At 35.1% G+C, this 19,404-nt stretch overlaps 1 pseudogene; it reads left to right on the forward strand.

Moving 5' to 3' along the window:
- The first annotated feature begins 9,209 nt into the window (after window positions 1-9,209).
- LOC126026554 (uncharacterized) lies at window positions 9,210-9,329 on the forward strand (annotated as a pseudogene).
- Window positions 9,330-19,404: the final 10,075 nt, after the last annotated feature.

The raw sequence follows: 19,404 nt of genomic DNA on the forward strand, positions 1-19,404 counted from the left end.
ATTTTCCCCGCCTGGTGTCACACACAGGGAGCCAGCTTTTGCAAAGGATAGCCGGTTTTTATGCTCTGAAGTCCCTCCCTGAAAATGGCGTCTGGGCGAGCGAGGTTTCTGGAGGCTCTTTTTGCCCCACTCGCAAGAGTTTCACGCAAGAGGACAGTAGACAGACATAGACAGGTCACACTCACAGTCTTTCACAGCTGAGCCCCACTGGGCCGGTGTACTTTCGCGGATTTTCCCCGCCTGGTGTCACACACAGGGAGCCAGCTTTTGCAAAGGATAGCCGGTTTTTATGCTCTGAAGTCCCTCCCTGAAAATGGCGTCTGGGCGAGCGAGGTTTCTGGAGGCTCTTTTTGCCCCACTCGCAAGAGTTTCACGCAAGAGGACAGTAGACAGACATAGACAGGTCACACTCACAGTCTTTCACAGCTGAGCCCCACTGGGCCGGTGTACTTTCGCGGATTTTCCCCGCCTGGTGTCACACACAGGGAGCCAGCTTTTGCAAAGGATAGCCGGTTTTTATGCTCTGAAGTCCCTCCCTGAAAATGGCGTCTGGGCGAGCGAGGTTTCTGGAGGCTCTTTTTGCCCCACTCGCAAGAGTTTCACGCAAGAGGACAGTAGACAGACATAGACAGGTCACACTCACAGTCTTTCACAGCTGAGCCCCACTGGGCCGGTGTACTTTCGCGGATTTTCCCCGCCTGGTGTCACACACAGGGAGCCAGCTTTTGCAAAGGATAGCCGGTTTTTATGCTCTGAAGTCCCTCCCTGAAAATGGCGTCTGGGCGAGCGAGGTTTCTGGAGGCTCTTTTTGCCCCACTCGCAAGAGTTTCACGCAAGAGGACAGTAGACAGACATAGACAGGTCACACTCACAGTCTTTCACAGCTGAGCCCCACTGGGCCGGTGTCGAGACTATTCTATGCTTATCTCTCTCCCTCTGACTTATTTCGCTCAACACTCAACATAATAGTCTCTAAATTCATTTATGTATAAGCAAATTTTGTGACTTCATTTTTCCTAACAGCTGCATAGTGTTCCTTTGTATAGATGTACCATCTTTTCTTTAGCCACTCATCTGTTGTCAGGCATCTGGCTATTGTAAATAGTGCTGCTATAAACATAGGAGTGCACAAGACATTATTATATTGTGTTTTAGTGGTCCTAGGTATATACCTAGCAATGGTATTTCTGGATTATATAGGAGCTCAATGTCTAGTTTTTTTTTCTTTTTTTTGGTGGGGGGGAGGGGAGTCACACTCAACAGTACTCAGGGGTTACTCTGGCTCTATGCTCAGAAATAGCTCCTGGCAGGCTCTGGGTACCATATGGGATGCTGAGATTCGAACCACCATCCTTCTGCATGCAAGGCAAGTGCCCTACCTCCATGCTATCTCTTCAGCCCCAATGTCTAGTTTTTTAAAGAATATACATATTGTTTTGCAAAAAGGCAGGACTAGACAGCATTCTCACCAGCAGTGAATGAGAATTTCTTTCACCCTACAGTCATGCCAGCAGTGGTTGCTCTTGTTTTTTGTGATGTGTACCAGTCTCTGTGGCATGAGATAATATTTCATTGTAATCAATATCACTTAGTATTGGACCATAATATTAAAGACAATAGCAAAGGAAATATCTCCTTGTGTGGAGAAAAAACTAATTCTATATTAAAGATGCAGGATTTATTCTCTAGGTGTGAAAACTTTTACTGTAATATTCATGACCCATTTTCTTTCATAACAATTCTGAAGCTAAGAATTTGACCTTCAAGAGGGGCTGCAGTTTTTTTAAACTTTCTGTTTGTGAGTTTGGTGTCTAGGGGTTGGATTATGATATAAAAGACTGGTACTAACCAGATATATGGACATTTTGATTATAAATTTTTTATAGATTGTTATATTGTCATCTACTTCATACATTTTTATTTGGACAGAACTAGAGATACTATTCTTAAGCAGCATTTATACATGAATATTTCAGGTTTTTTATTACTAATCTTGGTATATTTATATCTCATGATCTAAACTTAAGTTTAATTTCCTAGAAATCATTAGAATAATATGCTTAAGTTGTTCAATAAACTTTAATCTTGTAAGCATGATTTTGTCAAAATCATATGCTTTTAATGTATTACTTCATAATAAACTGTTAAACATAGGACTTTAAAGCACAAACACATCTGTTTTCTCATTTATCATTTTAGCCATGGCTTACTCGAGTAGTCTTTTTCAAAATTTCTCACTGATCACAGTCACGGTATTAACTGTGGCTATAGTTGCATCATCAAGTCTAATCATCTTCTTATTGAAATATGGTTGTCAGAATTAATTTTATTATTGAGTATTGCAGGATAAATCTTATTTTCTTGCTCTATAGGTTCTCCAACCTGGCAAACAATTTATCAAATAAAAGAGTTGATAAGAATACACGAATTTCATCTTTTATGGACATGCAAATTTATCACATTGACAATATTAAATTTATTAGAAACAACTAAGAGAGTTTATCCTATTATTGCCTTGGGTTATACAAGGGTGTGATGTAGAAATATAGAAAATTGAGGGCATTATGAGAAGTCTAGTGGCCATATTCTTTTTATTTCTGTTGACTAGTGTCTTAGCACAGTTGTAAGAGAGTTTGGGATATGTTGTGGTTATTATGGGTTGCTGTGTAATTAGTTTAAAATTGAGAGGTTTTGTAATCAAGGAAATAGAAAACAAATCTACAAATTACTGGTAGTTTTTGCACCAATGGTCTTAGAAATTTATATGTATTATTTTGAGGTTTGTCAAAACCAAGAAAACAAAACTATCATGGAAAATAAATATCATAGAAAATGTAAAATGCTAGCACATAATGGGCATCTTATAATTTGAGTTTCTTTTATTTTTTCTTCTTTATTTCTAAGGTTTTTGAGCCCTCTTTTACCATACTGGTTTTCCCCACAAATCCATTAAAATAAATAAAATTATTAAATCATTAGTGACCTACTTTCATAGGAGTCACTATTTAAATTCTCCTGTATTTGGAGAATTTACCTGCATTTTGAGTTTGAACTAATTTTCTGTAACTGTTGTCAACTGATTTCTTTCAAATAACTAATATTTTATTTATATAATTTAGCTCTCAACTGAGGAACTAGATGGAAATAGAAATCTTTTTATTATATACTAATTATGAGTCCTTATCTGATTTATTTTGAATTTTATCTTAATGAATTGTTAGCCATGAAAATATGAGTTTACAAATAAACATATTAGGACACAACCTATTCTTAAAAGATCTGGGGATTTTCTATTCTATATGTGTACCCTCTGTCATTAATTATTTGCTTCTTTGCATGCTTGCCTCTTTTCCATGGAATATGATTGATTTCCTGTTTCCATATTATCTTGTATCTAAAGTTGTCTTTGATATTCTTAAACTTGATACTCTTAAACTTTGATACTCTTAAACTTATTACAGCTTTTGCCTGCTACTATAATCACTCATAATCATTTCATTTATTAAGTTTTAGACAATGACTTGAGGACACAACACTCATTCATTGTTTATCACTCTTAAGCAGGGGTCTTCAAACTTTTTAAAGTGGGGGCCAGATTATGGTCCCTTAGAGAGCTGGAGGGCCGGACTATATGAGCTACTAATTCCTACTCACACTGCACATATCTTATATAAATAAAAGGAAAACCATTTATAAATAAACAGATCACACACCAGTATTTCAATAAGAACTGTGGGCCTGCTTTTGGCTAATGAGATGGTCAATGTCCGGTTCCATATTTGTCACTGCCAGCCATAACAAGTAATGCAGTGGGCATCAGTTAATCTTGATCTGGTTGGAGATTTCAGATGTTTCATTCTTGAAAAAGTTTGTTCACAGGCATAAGTGCTACCAAAGATGGTTACCATTTTAAGTGCATGGTTCCTGATATTTGGATATGTCTCAGAGAGGAGAGATGCATAGAAATTCAAAAGGTTACTTGACTTAAATACGTCTTTCAGAGAGTCACAATTCTGCAGTTCAGCCAGTTCCATTTGGTAAAATGTAAGGACATTTTCAATCTCAACAGAAAATGGGTTATGAAAAAGCTGTATGTCCTGTTCATGGAGATGAAGCTCTTTGAATCTAAATTGAAACTCCTTTTGTAACAATTCTAGTGAAGCCAGACATGTTTCTTTTGGAAATGCAACCAATGGTTTGTCCACTGACAGGTTTTGAGTTGTTGGGAGATGACTGAAGTTTTCCTCCTGTACTTGTTTGATGAGAAGGCCTAATTTTACTTCAAATGCTTTTACATGCGATGCCATATCACAGATGAGCTTCCCCTTGCCTTGAAGTTGCAGATTGAAACTGTTGAGTAGCTCTGTTATGTCTGTCAGAAAGGCAAGGTGACATTTCCATTCTGCATCATTGAGCTCTGGTACTTCTTGGTTTTTCGAAAGTAGAAAAGCTGTAATCTGCGGAAGTAAGTCATAGAAATGTTCCAAAACTCTCCCTCTACTCAGCCAACAGACTTCTGTGTGGTACAGAACATCTTCATGGGCAACATTTACCTCAGATAGAAATTCCTGAAATTGTCTGTGGTTTAGTGCATGAGTTCTAATGTAATTAACACAAGATACCACAGTTTTTATGACAGAGTCCCACTTCAGTGATTTAGAGTCCCACTTCAGTGATTTACAACACAACGCTTGTTGGTGGATGAGGCAGTGTATGGCAATTGGATGAGGATGGTTATGTTTGTCCATCTCTTGTGTAATGTGAGCAATTACTCCTCTCTTAGACCCCACCATGCTAGGAGCACCATCAGTTGTTACACTAACTAGTTTAACCCAGTCCAGCTCCAAACCATTCACAGTTTGGCAAACCTTTTCAAATATATCCACTCCTGTGGTTGTACCTTTGATACTTGGCAGTGCAGCAAGCTCTTCTGTGACTTCAAAATACTCATTTGTCCCATGCATATAAATGAGAAATTGGGCAGAATCACGAACATCATTGCTTTCGTCGAGTGCCAAGGAAAAATAGCAAGTTTCTTTGTAGAGTTTTGCAAATGGTGCAGCAAATTTTCTACCATTTCTTCAATCCTTCATGTCACTGTAACTCCTGAAAGGCTCACTGTACTAAATAAATCAGCCTTCTCTGGACACATTTCTTTGGCAACAGAAATAAGGCATTCTTTAACAAATTCTCCTTCCACAAATGGTTTGCCATTGTGCGCTATTAGCTTGGCAACTTGAAAACTTGCCTGCAGTGAGGAAGTATTTAACTGCTTCTGCTTCACAAAAGTATTTTGCTGAGTTGTCCGTTTATGTTTCAGTTATAATATTTTATCTTTTTTCACTTCTCCAACCAAACAATCATATTTATTTTTATGTTGAGTTTGATAGTGGCATCACAAATTGTATTCTTTGAACACAGCAACTATATTTTGGCATATCAGACACACAGCTTTTTCTTTGTACTGCATAAAAAAGAAATTGTCAATCCACTGTTCTTTGAATATTCTACACTCGCCATCAATTTTTCTTTTTCTTGACATCATTGTTTTCTAGGGATTCCAAACTGATATTAGTGAAATACAAATATGTGTGTATATATACACACAGTGTATGAACCCCCATTAGTCCCTGATGTGAACACTTACCCCTTGCAGGCTTTCTAAGCAGACCAGCTCAGTCCCTGATAGTTCAGTTATATCTCCCTATATAATGCCCAAATTGATATGTTAGGAATCAGCATGTGACACTGAAAAGGAATTGCAAAATGCATATAAAATTTTCAATGTAACCCCTTTAAAATGCTTCAGCATTGAACCCCTAATTTTTCACATGGGCAATTCAGCACTGAACCCCTAACCTCCCAACCACCGTCCACCCCCTATCTTTGATTTCAGCACTGAATGCCTCACCACCCCCAAAGGGTAATTTTTATATGAGTCACCCACAGCCTAATCAGGCAAAACACCCCATCTGGCAAAAAATTATTTCTATGGCACTTTTGACTGACCTTTGGCAGTGGAGGGAGTGGAGGAAAACCTCACTGACAGGCAGGCACAGCACACAGACACCACGTTGCCTGGGGGTGGAGCAGGCACCTTTTTACATCATATAGTCACCCACATGTGCTACTCCTTGCCACACGGTGTCCGGCGCCCTCCAGTGACATCATCAGCAACGCGAGCACCAAGCGCCAGGTGCAAGGGTGCATCAGTGTCCCTCTCAACACCGCCCTCACGCCCAACCTTCCAGCACACAACATGCCATGGGCGGAGGCAGTTGACGTCATCCCTGAGAAACCGTGACACTGAGTGTATATGCTGGCAGGTATCTTGGCAATCAAACAGTGCTCACTGCTGGCAGGCCAGATTAGACTCCTCTGCTGGCTGCATGTGGCCCGCGGGCTGTAGTTTGAAGACCCCTGCTCTTAACCAAGATAGTCTGCACTGAACATTACAAGACACGCAGAACAAAACCAGCATCCTTATCAGTGTCTTCCTCAACTTTGATAAGTATCAGCCTTACATAATGTTAGCACCATTTTTCAACCTCATAGTATATTTTGTTCTAAACCTATATGTTCAAACATATGTTTTGTTTCCAAGATAGTACAATCAATCGGTGACTTGATGCATTAAAACCAAGCATCAGTCTTATCAAATTAATGTGTTTCCTGTTCACCAAAAATGAGGGACATTCTTTCTATCTTTACATATTTTACATTTCTTTTACTCTCTTTTGTCTCCTACCTTTCTCTTTGTGCTATATCTTATAAAGGGGTGTATTGTGTATATATAAATCATGCATTATAATTTCATAGAACATTATTACATTTTATGAAAATGCTCTTACTTTTGTCTGTTAAATGAAACCTGAGACTTCTCTGAGGGTATGGAGAGTGTCTTATCTACTGTCTGAGTGTAAACTCAGACTATCATTCCTTCACAGATTATCTCAACAGGATGTTCTGATAATCTCAAAATATCACTTCTAATGTTTTTGATTAATAGTTATCCTCCCCTATTACTGTTATCTATAAAATATCTCATCTCTCATCCATTATACAGATAAATGGTAAATTGGGTTTTACAAACTTGCTCTTTATTTCAAATTCTGCCAAAAATTTTAAAGGACTTTATCAGATGAGCATCTTGTATTCAAGGAACTCTGTCTATTAGCCTCTACAGAATGTCTATTCCATTTCTAGCTCACTACTTACATGAAGATAGAGAAGTTGGGTATATTGCTCAGAGGTCAGGAGCATATACTTTACATGCCCGAATACATGGCCTGAAGCACTGTTGGGTATAGCCCTAGGAGTCAAAAGAGGCCCTTGAAAGCTTTAGGGTAGTACTGGTGTTCCCCAGCACCAGAAAACTTAAATAACTTTGAAACTTACTGGGGAAGTATATGTAGATGTTGCTCTGGGCTCTCTGAGAATTTTTTGGGAACCTGAACTCTTTTATTTAAATTTACATATGACTCAATGATATAAATTCAATAAATAAAAGAGGAAATATTTCTTTACCACTTGAGTATTAGTTTACATTATTTTAAAGTTTGAATGACTTAAATTATGGAACTAGAAACAAAAAGTACATTTGTCACTTATTCTTGCCCTTCAGTAGATAAGGCAGGAAGAAGAATTGCTGCTCCATTTCTGATACCTGTCCCATCTAAATAAATGAGACACTTCTAGATATTTTAAGTGATCCTTTTCTTATGGCGGTGATTACCATTTTTCTTCTATATTGACACTTATTCCAAATATCATTTGTTATGCAGAAAGTCTTTTGTATTCCAAGAATAATAAGAATCAGATGGAGAAACAGAACATAATGTCAACTGTCAAGCAATATTTAAAATGAATGATAATTAGACTTCCTGTTTTTGCTACGTGTTTGGGATTTCACAAAACACAGAAGAACCCAAAAGAAAGAAAAAAAACTTCATTTACAAAGACATTTTATTTCATTTTTGGGACATCTTAAAATCTTTGTTTATAATCATAAGAACTCTTGCCATAAATATTTCCAAACCAAGGAATTGTTTCCATAATGTGTTTGTTGTCTTGATAAGAACTTGACACTTGACTTTGGCTCTTGATATAGTACTTGACTGCCAGTGAAAAGAGCTTGAAGTTCCACATATAATTTTTTCTTTTGAAACAAAGTATTCTTTGAGGATTCTTTTGTATAAATAGGCATGTACACCACTTCTGATAGACCTAACACAAAATGAGATTCTGATTCAAACAACCACAGTCCAGAAGTTGGCTCAAGAAGGAAAACTAATACTCTATATTTTAACTCATACCATTTGAAAATAAATCACATTTCTAGTGGACCTTTGTCTTATGTAAGAGCGCTTTACATGCAAAAGAGAAATAAACATTCATCTCTTTCATTCCACCCACTTAAATTTTTTATTTTTCAAATTGTATGCATAGAAATCATGATGTTATATTTTATGTCTAGTGTGGATATGAGAAAAATACAGGAGTAGTTTTAATTTTATAAGGTGGTTCAAGGATATATTACATGATATAGTCTCAAAATGATTTCATTTTATCACTTAATATTGGTATGTTTATTTTAAGTAGTTCAACATTTTTTAAAGTTGTCAATGGTCAAGAATGGCTGGATGGAAATGAAATATAATAATAATAATTATTAGTCAATTTTGTTTTGAGGATACACTAGATAGTGCTCAGGGCTTATTCTTGACTCTGTGCTCTGGGATCACTCCTATTAGGTGAAAGGAACCCTATGTGAGGCTGGAGATAAATCTAGGTCATTTAAGTGTAAGTAAACTCCTCACTTTCTGTACTATATTTGGTTCAAAAGATCTTTTTGTTTTAATGAGAAAATATTATACAGATTTCTGAACTCCATTAGTATTAAAGATAATTGATCACAGAATGGATAGTACAGCAGGAAGTATGCTTTTCTTGCACATGGCTAACCTGGGTTTAATCCCACATATGGTCTCCAGAACCTTTCTAAGAGTAATCTCTGAGCATAAATCCAAGCATAAAACATGAATACTGCTTGGTGTGGCCAAAAATACAAACAAAAGTACAATTTAAATTTATTTCTCAGTATTTAATTCTTTTAAATGCAATTATAAGGGAAATGTTTTCTTGATGTATCTTTATGATTATTATCTGATGTATGGAAGATCAATTATTTTATATAGAAGTTTACATTAAGCTTTGCATAGTGGCAGTATCATAGCCAATGAGGTTTATCTGAGGCACAATTATTGCTAAAAGAAGTTTACATTAAACTTTATTAAATTATTCAAACTTTTTTGAATCTTTCTTTAGTGTTTTATTTCTATAAAATCATGTCTACTGCACATAATAATAATTTCACATTTTTCTTTCCAATTTGGATGCCTTTTATTTCTTTTTCTTACCTCAATTATGTGATTTGGATTTGAGTTCTGCAGTGAATAGAGGTGATAAAAGGATCACCTTTCTTCTTAATTGTAATGTTTCTTCTTTCCTAATCAGACTACAACAAAATTAGAAAAAATTATTCAATAATAGCAATCATTATTTGAATGTTCAACTTAGGAGTGATTGCAAGGTCAGTGCATAATTTAAAAAATTTTACTGTGCTGACACTTGGATAGTTTTTAAGTCCATTGTCTATTTATGGTAGGCAGAAGTCTACAGATAAAATTCTATAGTATAGGGTCTGTTGAAATTATCGATAGATAGCTTCCATGTTTTGTAGTTACTGAATTATTGTGTCTGCAGAGTATCAGAATGGGAGAGTACAAGATGGAACCTGACTCAAACTAAATTCTTCATAACATATTGAATGCTGATCTAGTAATAAAGGAAGAAATTACCCAACATATTTTATTATACTCATATATAAATAAAATTATTTAGACCCAAATCTGGCTAATAACATGCAACAAATTTTGATAGATATAACTTACTTAAAGACAAATTAGCAAAAGTAATTTTTTGTTGGTTTGCTTTAGTTTATTTTCTTGGTACTTAGAACTTATTTACTCCTGGCATTCTGTTTCAGAATCAATTCTGGCAGGATCAGAGACCACAAGAGTCTGAGAGCCAACCTATTTATTTTTGGACCACACCCAATGACGCTCAGGGGTTACTCGTGGCTATGCACTCAGAAATCAGTCCTGGCTTGGGGGACCATATGGGACTCGGGGAGATTGAACCAAGGCTTGTCCTAGGTTAGCATATGCAAGGCAGACGCCATATTGCTTCTGCCACTGCTCCAGCCCCAACCTAGGAACATTTTTTATTGTATTATGCACTTTTTGTTTTGTATTATTTTGTTGTTTGGATGGGGGTGAACACTCAGGGTGCGCAAAGATTATTTTAGTCTCTGAAACCCTCTGGCAGAGTTTGGGGGAGGAGGGACATATGTGACATCAATTATCAAACTTGGTCTTTTGCATGCAAGGAAAGTTCCAACCTTCTGTGCCCTAACGGCTTGTAGTTTGAAAAAGACAAGATAGGATATTTTGTTCTTTGGAATCTGTAACTTTTTATTTAAAAAAAGGTTAATTAGTCATATAATGAGCATTATCAAGTATTAAAATGAAGAAAACAGAGGCTAAAAAGATAGTTCATCAGATAAGGTGCTTGTCTTCTACATGGTTGATCTGAGTCTATGAGAAATGCTGGGTGTGGCCCCAAAACAGAAACAAATAAAAAAGAAAACAGAAATATGACTTGAACTTTATGTAATTTCACATTGTCACCAAAAAAAGAATTTTTCAAGTACTTCTGCAGAAAGGAGAAAGAAGTAAATATATTTCTCATGTGTAATGATTTTTGGTCCAAAATAATAAACGTTTTTGAATATCAATTCAAAATGTGTGGCTGCAAGTTATTGATTCTCTGACATTACAGAATGAGTTTAGTGGTAAGAAGAAAAATTCCAAGTCTCACAGTTGGTGTAGTTAATTCAGGCTAGTCTGTAAAATGAGACAAACACAGCTTTGGAATAATGAGTGTCTGATACTCTCTGCAATCTTCAAAACACATTGGGTCATTAAAAGAAAATTAATCTGGTATCGATCATGTTGCTTGATGTAGCCTCCAACTCAATATTAAATGGAAGTGGTTATGTGGTTGTTATGTGTAAATCCCTGGAACAATTGGTGCCTAAGCTCATCAAACCTTTTGTGTTTGCTGTTCAATGTGACAATAAGTAAAGCCATAGGCATAGTAAATCTTTAGGAAATGTCAGCATTTGTTTGACTTTCACTAAATGTCTGATCTGAAGATAGGTTGCAGGAAAGTTCACATAAGTGATTATTAGGCAATTACACATGGTCACAGAGCATTCACAGATTTTGGCTGTTATGCAGGTGTTCATATGTGCATTTAAGTTCATTTAAGAAATTTAAGCATTGTAACTATGAATTGATTCAACATTACTTACATATATTAAATAGTTCACAAACTAATTATTTTGCTTCAGTTTAAAAAGTTGAGGGACTTTGGTTATGGGCATGTTGCACAGGTGAAGAGGGGTGTTCTTTATATGACTGAAACCCAACTACAATCATACCTGCAATCAAGGTGGTTAAATAAAGACATTATTTTAAAAAACAGTTGATGATGTGGGAGATAGTATAGCAGATATGGTGATTGTCTTGCTGTGAGTAACCTGGGCTCAATCTTCAGCATCCCAAATGGTCCCTAGAATCCACCAGAAGTGATCTCTGAGTGCAGAGTCAGGAATAAGCCTTGAGCAGCACTCAATATGACCGAAAACCCACACATTAAAAACACCAGTTGATGATGTGGTTACAATAAAATACATTCTTTCCTACACTGGTTATTTTACTGTTATATGAATTCAAATAAATTATCAAACAGATGCACTGGTTTTTCTAAAGAAGTCCAAAATTTTAAAATAACACATTAAAATGAATACAAGTAAGGAGAGTGATGAGACAAGAGAGAAATAAACAATTTAGTCAAGCCTATCCAGTCAGTCAGGAAAGAGAAGTGTGAAAAGGAATTTAGACCTCCCTCTAGAGCCAAAGGATGAGTAAAGGAAAGGGAGAACACACAATGAGAACACTTTCCACCCTCACTCAGATGGGAAGATACAGAGACAATTTCATCCTGTGATAGGCAAATGTATATGAAAGTGAGTTCAAGTAAGTCTATCTGCTAGCAAGGTGAACTCACTGAAATAATAGTGGAAAGCTTGTTGGAGGTGGGGACAGGAAAGAGGAGAACATATAGTCCACTCTGGTACTATTATCTTGATGCTGACAACTGAGCAAACAATCTGATTAACTCATCACCCTCAGGGTGAAGTTAAGAAATCTAGGTTGAATAAACTCATGAGGATTCTCCAAGATAGTAAAAACAGTATCTTTCTTTCTCCTAAAGGACCAAAGTAAAAGATTAGAACAAAAAACAAAAACACCACTCAGACTCTCCCTTTTCTGTCTCTATTATCTCTCACTCAGACTGGTGTCTAAATTATGGACTCTTAATATTAATGTTTCAAATAATAATAGACTGAAAATTAGATCTATTTTTAATGCAATGTGTGAGAGGTTTAGATTTTTTGGCCATGCCTGGTGGTGGTCAGAATTTACTCCTGGGCTTGGGCCACTATAGGGTACCTGAAATGACAGCTAGATTGACTGTCTGCAAGGCATGTGCCCTATCTGGTGTATTATCTCTCTTGTCCCAGGATGTTCTCTTATCAATTACACACTTAAGGTTAGTGGCCTATTTTATGAGTCTCAAGAGGTATAGAGTAGTTGGTAGATTAGATAAGGATCTCCTTTTTTTGTTTCTTTGTTTGTTTATGGGCCCCACCCTGTGGGTGTGAGTAACTTAGGGGTTGCTATTGGTTATGCACTCAGAAATCGCTCTTGGCTTGGGGAACCATATGGGATGTTGGGTATAGAACCTAGGTCTGTCCTGGGTCAGCCACGTGCAAGGCAAACACCCTACCACTGTGCTATTGCTCCAGCCCAGGGGGTCTACATAATGCTATAATCTTCAAGTAGCAATATATAAGGATAATAAAAATTCAACTGATATTATCTACTTGAATTTATTAGATATAGTTTAAAAAGAAGGTCTTTAGATTAAAAATTTGAGGAGATATAGGTAAATAGATTTTACTTGTGAAATACAAATGCATTATGTACTATTTTCTTTGATTACAGGGACATTGAATGTGATTGAGGAAGTAAAAATAAAAGAATAAGCTGTATTGAGGAAAAATAGATACATTAGCTTCTAAAAATTTTCAGATATTTATCTTTCTTCAAATCAAAGGGGAAAAGTGTTGTAATATGTCACCCTCTTAAGAAATAGTTTTGTTTAGGACCATATACACAAAATTGCACCTAACAATATTCTTCAGCTTCAAAAAGTTAAAGCAGACAAAAATTGGCTCACACATGTTATTATATTGTTTTGAAATAGATGGTGAATAAAAAAAGACAAATCTGTTTAGATGAACAATATCATTTTAAGAACACTTAAATAATTTTATACTTTATACATATTTGCTTTAAAAAGATGGTCATACACACATCTGGTTTGCTATTTCCTTTTCAGGACTTTGCCTTTTTCATTTTCAGTTATCAGTGGTTAACGTAGGTGTGAAAACACTACATACACTGAAGTTATTAACATACTAAATATTCTGAGGGAGACAAAGGAGTACATTTACATATTTATTATAGTAAGTGTATTGTTACACATGCTATTTTTCATTAGTTTTTCTGTTCATCTCTTCAGTCTAATTTACAATGTATTTGAGTACATGCCCCTAAAAATCTTTTTCTGCTGTACTATAGTATATTTTATAGTATAGTATAGAATAGTATAATATAGTTAGTATAGTATGATATAGTATGGTATAATATGGAATAATATGGCATAGTATAACATGGTATGGCATGACATGGCATGACATATTATAGTATGAATTTATACTGTACTATAGTATAAAATTATGCTCCTATATTTTAATTTCTGAAAAAGATATCTTTCTTTTCCTTTATTATTCTCACTTAAAATTGTTAAAATTATTGAACCATACTAGCAGTATTAATACTCATGACATTTTCTTTTTTCTTTTGGGGTATATTTATTTTCTTGTTAATTAAATCATTTTTATTTTTGCTTAAAGATTTCAAGCTGTCAATTTACCATATGCCTTGAAACTTTATGCTGTATAGAAACTGATAAAATAAAATGATAGTATTTCTAAGACTAAACTGATAAAAACGATTTCAAAAATTGGGGGGGGGTCACACCTTGCATCGCTTAGGGGTTTCTTCTGACTTTGCACTCAGAATTCACTTCTGGGAGGCTCAGGAGACCATACGGAATGCCGAAATTCAAACTGGGGCTCCTCTGTGTTGGCCACGTGTAAGGTAAACACCTTACCTCTGTGCTATTGCTCCTGCTCCCAGAATATTTTTATAAAATATTCATATAAAATATATGAAATATCTATATCTTTTTACCATTTCCATTTAGGTCTTTCATTAGCCTAGAGCCCTCATTTTCACCAAATGTTATATAGAAATTCAGTTTTATTTTTTCTGTATGCATTTTTTTTTCATTATTTTTTTTCTTAACACCACCCATCACCAGTGCAACATTCCCATCACCAATGTCCCAAGTCTCCCTGGAAGTTCCAGCTCACCTCAGGAAGCTCATCACAAAGAGTGATGAGTTTAGTTGGATAAATAACTACATTTTGAACTGTCCTAATAATGAGAATGTATGAGGGAAATTGAGAACCTGTTTAGAGTACAGGCGGGGGTCGGGTGGGGAGGAAGGAGACTTCTGTATGCACTTTTAAAATTGAGAATTAATTACAACTATAGGTAAAAATTGAGAAAATTAACCAATCTTATGGCATTTTTAATAAAAGTCTTCTGCATATCCAAAGTAATTCTAAACATGAACTAAGTTCTAGAAAGTACAAAAAAATACTTGGACCATCCAAAAATCTTTATGCCCTACCAAAAATATAACATTATCCAAGCACCACTGTTTTATATCTGATATTTCTATTAGAAAAACTATTTGAAAAACCTTGCACACTGCTCAGTGGAACTATTGGCAAAGATGGGAGTTTTCTAAAATCCTAATGCTTTTTTTTTTTTTGTAGAAACTGACAGGAGAAGGAAAACCTCTTTTTGATAAGGTACAAATAATTGTTTCAAATACTCTTAACTTTACCTTCACCTTTTTCCAACTGATTATTATCCCATTGTACAAATAGCTTAGATTTAAACTATCCCTTCGCGCTGCTTCTCTTGCTTCAGGATTTTAATATTTATATCTTTAAAATCTGGCAATCTTTATTTCTGTAGCAAAGCAAAAATGTTTCCCCCAATCTAGAATTTTTTTTTTAATTTTCATCCTAACCTGACAAAAAATGCTGATGTTTATTCAAAATGTTGCAGCATAGACAGACAAGCAACCAAGCCAAATATGCTGCAGGATAGGCTGGCTTCTGCTTCTATGGAATTTAAAAATTGGCCAAACAAATAAACACAGCGAAAAACACATTCAACATTAAGCATACCTCTAAATAAGTTTTCTAGGTAACTTGCCAAAGAGCTTTTCTTCTCAGACAGGCTCCTGTTTAAGGTCAGAAGGTCACAGAAATTTATGTAGAATTGAGTGTAACCTTGGGTCTTTCCATCCTGTTTAATGGACCTTCATTCCTATCATTGCAAGTCTAAGGAGTCTGTTGGAATTTATTGAGGGACTGACTGTCCAACAACCCTGCCAGAACTCTCTGCCTAGCCTATTGTTCAGCTCCACTACTGTGAGCTGATGTTCAAGCCCAGAGCACAGCTTATCTTTCTTCAAAAAGACAGATATGGAGGCACTTAGAAGCATGCTGGCACCCTTTTCTCCAGACAAAAACACCCAATAAAATAAGGCTCAAAGCTAAGAAGGAGTGCCTTTGCAAATTCTTATTTTTAATTTTTTTAAGATTACAGCTTTTATTAAAGAAATATTCTAACAGAATAAAACACTAGGGCAAGTGCTGGAGAGAATGTTGGGAAAGAGAAAACTTTGGTTGAAAATGAACGAGAATGAGATGTCTTTCCTTTTAATTTCACAAAAAGGATATTTCAATTGAACTTAAATTGTTCTGCTTTTAAGGGCACAAACTAATGGAATTTGCTAAAATGTATTACTTTTATGGAATTATTAGATTTAGATAAATAATAAATAAATGAGTACTTCTTTTCTTTTCTTTTTTTCTTTCTTTCTTTCTTTTTTTTTTTTTTTTTTTTGGTTTTTGGGCCACACCCGGCAGTTCTCAGGGGTTACTCCTGGCTGTCTGCTCAGAAATAGCTCCTGGCAGGCACGGGGGACCATACAGGACACCAGGATTTGAACCAACCACCTTTGGTCCTGGATCTGCTGCTTGCAAGGCAAACTAGTGGAATTAGACACTAAAAGTTTCCAAATGGCAAAAATGAACATTAAAGAGTTAGATTTGAAAGCCACTATCAAGTTTTTATGTGAATCTCAATTGATTTATTTGATTTTTAAAATAATTTTCCTATTTTACACACAAGAAAACAGAAGCATAGCCAAGTGCAGAGGGTAGATTAGGTCTCACTTATATTGTACAGACCCATAAACATGATGTGTTTAATAAAGTTATACTCATGTGTGAAAATTATGATGCCAGTATGCTACTAACGAATTCACATTAATGATCAGCTTTCTTCTAAGAATGGAAGTGGGAAAGCCAGCATATTTTTGAAAGCTGAAGCATGTTCAAGGGGAAGCTTGCCATCACTGACCTTTCAGTTGCCAGCTTTGCCTGCTAATGTTAACTATCAAAGGTGTTACAGCAATTTGTGATAGTGACTAAACAAGATCAGAAGAGTGCCAATGGACTTAGAAACCAGGGAGGTGACTGTAGAGGTAGAAATGAGAAACAGATTTGAGAACTGTTTTGGAAATAATATTTGAGACTAAGCAACTGCCAAGCTTTTTATCAGAGACTCACTTCCAAGTTGGGAAATATTGCTTGCTCTGAAGGTGTCAGTTCAAGTAGTAGCTCTTCAGATGATGTGTTCTCATAGAATTCATAAGTGAATGTTTCATAAATAGCTCTCAACCATCTGCAAACCACATGGATTAATATTGAACTTTAAATTATTTCTTCTAAGTCTACAAAGAAATAAATAATAACTGGATTATTTATTTGCTCACTTTATCCAAAGATTATGCTATATGCTATATGCTCTCTCTTAATGATGTCATGCTCAATATAGTCTTTTAACAAAGGCACTGTTAATACTGATAATACTGTAGAACTTGTCATCAGCTGGCTTTTGGAGTTAGTATATCTCCCTTTAAATGATTAGTGACTTTTATGAGCTATTCTTTTTAATGTAACCACTAATTTCATGACATTGCAGATAGTGCTTTATTAAGCTTTAGTTTAGCTTTAAGTGTCCCACAGTCATTATAGAAATCAGAATCTACTAAAGAGTGGACTGTTCTTCACATAGACTATTCCAACAGAATCTCCATCCACTAATTCTGTTCAAAAAAGAGCTTCTTGAGGTTAAGACACTTGCTTTGTCATAGCAAACCATGGTTCAACTGTGGGCACTACAAATGGTCCCCTGAGTTTCTCCAGGAATTATTCTAGGTGTTAGCCATGAGCAGAGTGAAATGTGTCCTAAAAACCACACAAAAAAGGAAAATGTAATTTTATTAAAGAAATTTTTAAAAGCATCTCTTCCATTTAATAAGCTATCAATATAGAATTGATCCTCATTAGTGAATTAAATTTATGAATTATTCACCATTCAAGTTTATTTGTCACGACTAAATTCATAATTTAATCTATGTTTTAAAATTATATATAGACAGGTACTGAAAGAGTGAAAACTTGAGTTGTTGAGATAAATGTTCCCAGTTGAGTACAATAGGATTATACTCAGCCTCCTCATTTTTGGTAAAAACATACCCTTTCCTTAAACTACTGCTGTAGTTTTCACATTATTTCATTTCTGTTGACAATTTTACTTTTAGAATCTCCTATAAAAACATTTCTGAGGAACTATGTAGTATATATCATAACACAGAAAATACACTGTCTTCAGGAATAAATGAAAATGCTAGTGAGTTCTGTAAAAAAAAAGACATCTGTGAAGTTTATTGTAAAATGGATCTGAGAATCCAATTCAGAAAAATTGCATGACTTGTCTTCTGAGATTAACCCAAAACCTTAGTTTATAGGTTTCACCAAACAAAGAATTGTTCACTAATTCATCTCAGTAAAATTAAAAATGATTGACATTTAGATAAAGAATAGAATTGGTCAAATTCACCTTTAATCTTTACTAATTAGTATCCAATTAAATAAAAGCTAATATGAAAATAATTTTTAACACTAACTCTTTTCTTTTATCATTTAACTATTTTATCTCTTTGCTCTGTAAAAATTTTGACCACTTGCTTTAGGGTTTTGTCTGAATCTGTATTACAAGATGAGTATTTTTTTTATTACATGTTGTGATTATTTGATCATAAATAAATGTGATTTGTCTTTTTATTGCCTCATGCATATTTAGGTTAACAGTTGTCAGTTCAAAGTTAATAATCAGAAGCATTATAGTGCATACAGAAGGATAAAGGGAAATTCCTCTTTTCTAAGAAAAGTAATTCTGCAAAAAGCTAAATATAACTGGAATTAAAGATGGAAAAGTGGTTTAATCTATGAATTCTTGAACTTACCACTAAGAAAAGAAGTGTGTATTAGATATTTTTATTGTGGCTAAAAGACAAAGGAATTTTTGGGTAAGGTATTTAAAGACAGAGAAATATTAAATTCTCTCTACATAGTTCTGAAATTCTTGTTTGTTTCAAAAGGTAGGTGATATGTTGTGAAAATATTGAATTTGCCAGAGAAAAAAAATTTTTAAATTAGAACAACGTAGAAGAACTTTAAAGAATAATTTTATTATAATATCTAAGTAAAGAAACAGCACCGCTCATTTTTTACACTAATGGAACTGACAAACTTTTGGGAGGCTATTGGTAAATAAACAATGTAATGCAAATTGTGTTTAAATTTAGAAAATATAGAGATTCTTGGGAACTTAACCTGTTATTCTGAGAAGCAAAAATTCAGGACTTCATTTAAGGTCTTGTGGAGATCCTTATAAAAACACTAGCCCAAGGGCCAGAGTGGTGGCACAAGGGTTGTGCTTTTGCCTTGCACATGCTAACCTGAGACAGACCATGGTTCAGCATTCCATATGGTCTACCAAGCCAGGAACAATTTCTGAGAGCATAGCCAGGAGTAACCCCTGAGCATCACTGGGTGTGGCCCCAAACCCAAACAAAACAAAAACTCAAAAT

This window comes from Suncus etruscus, chromosome 13, assembly GCF_024139225.1.
Source record: "Suncus etruscus isolate mSunEtr1 chromosome 13, mSunEtr1.pri.cur, whole genome shotgun sequence".
Classification (NCBI taxonomy): domain Eukaryota; kingdom Metazoa; phylum Chordata; class Mammalia; order Eulipotyphla; family Soricidae; genus Suncus; species Suncus etruscus.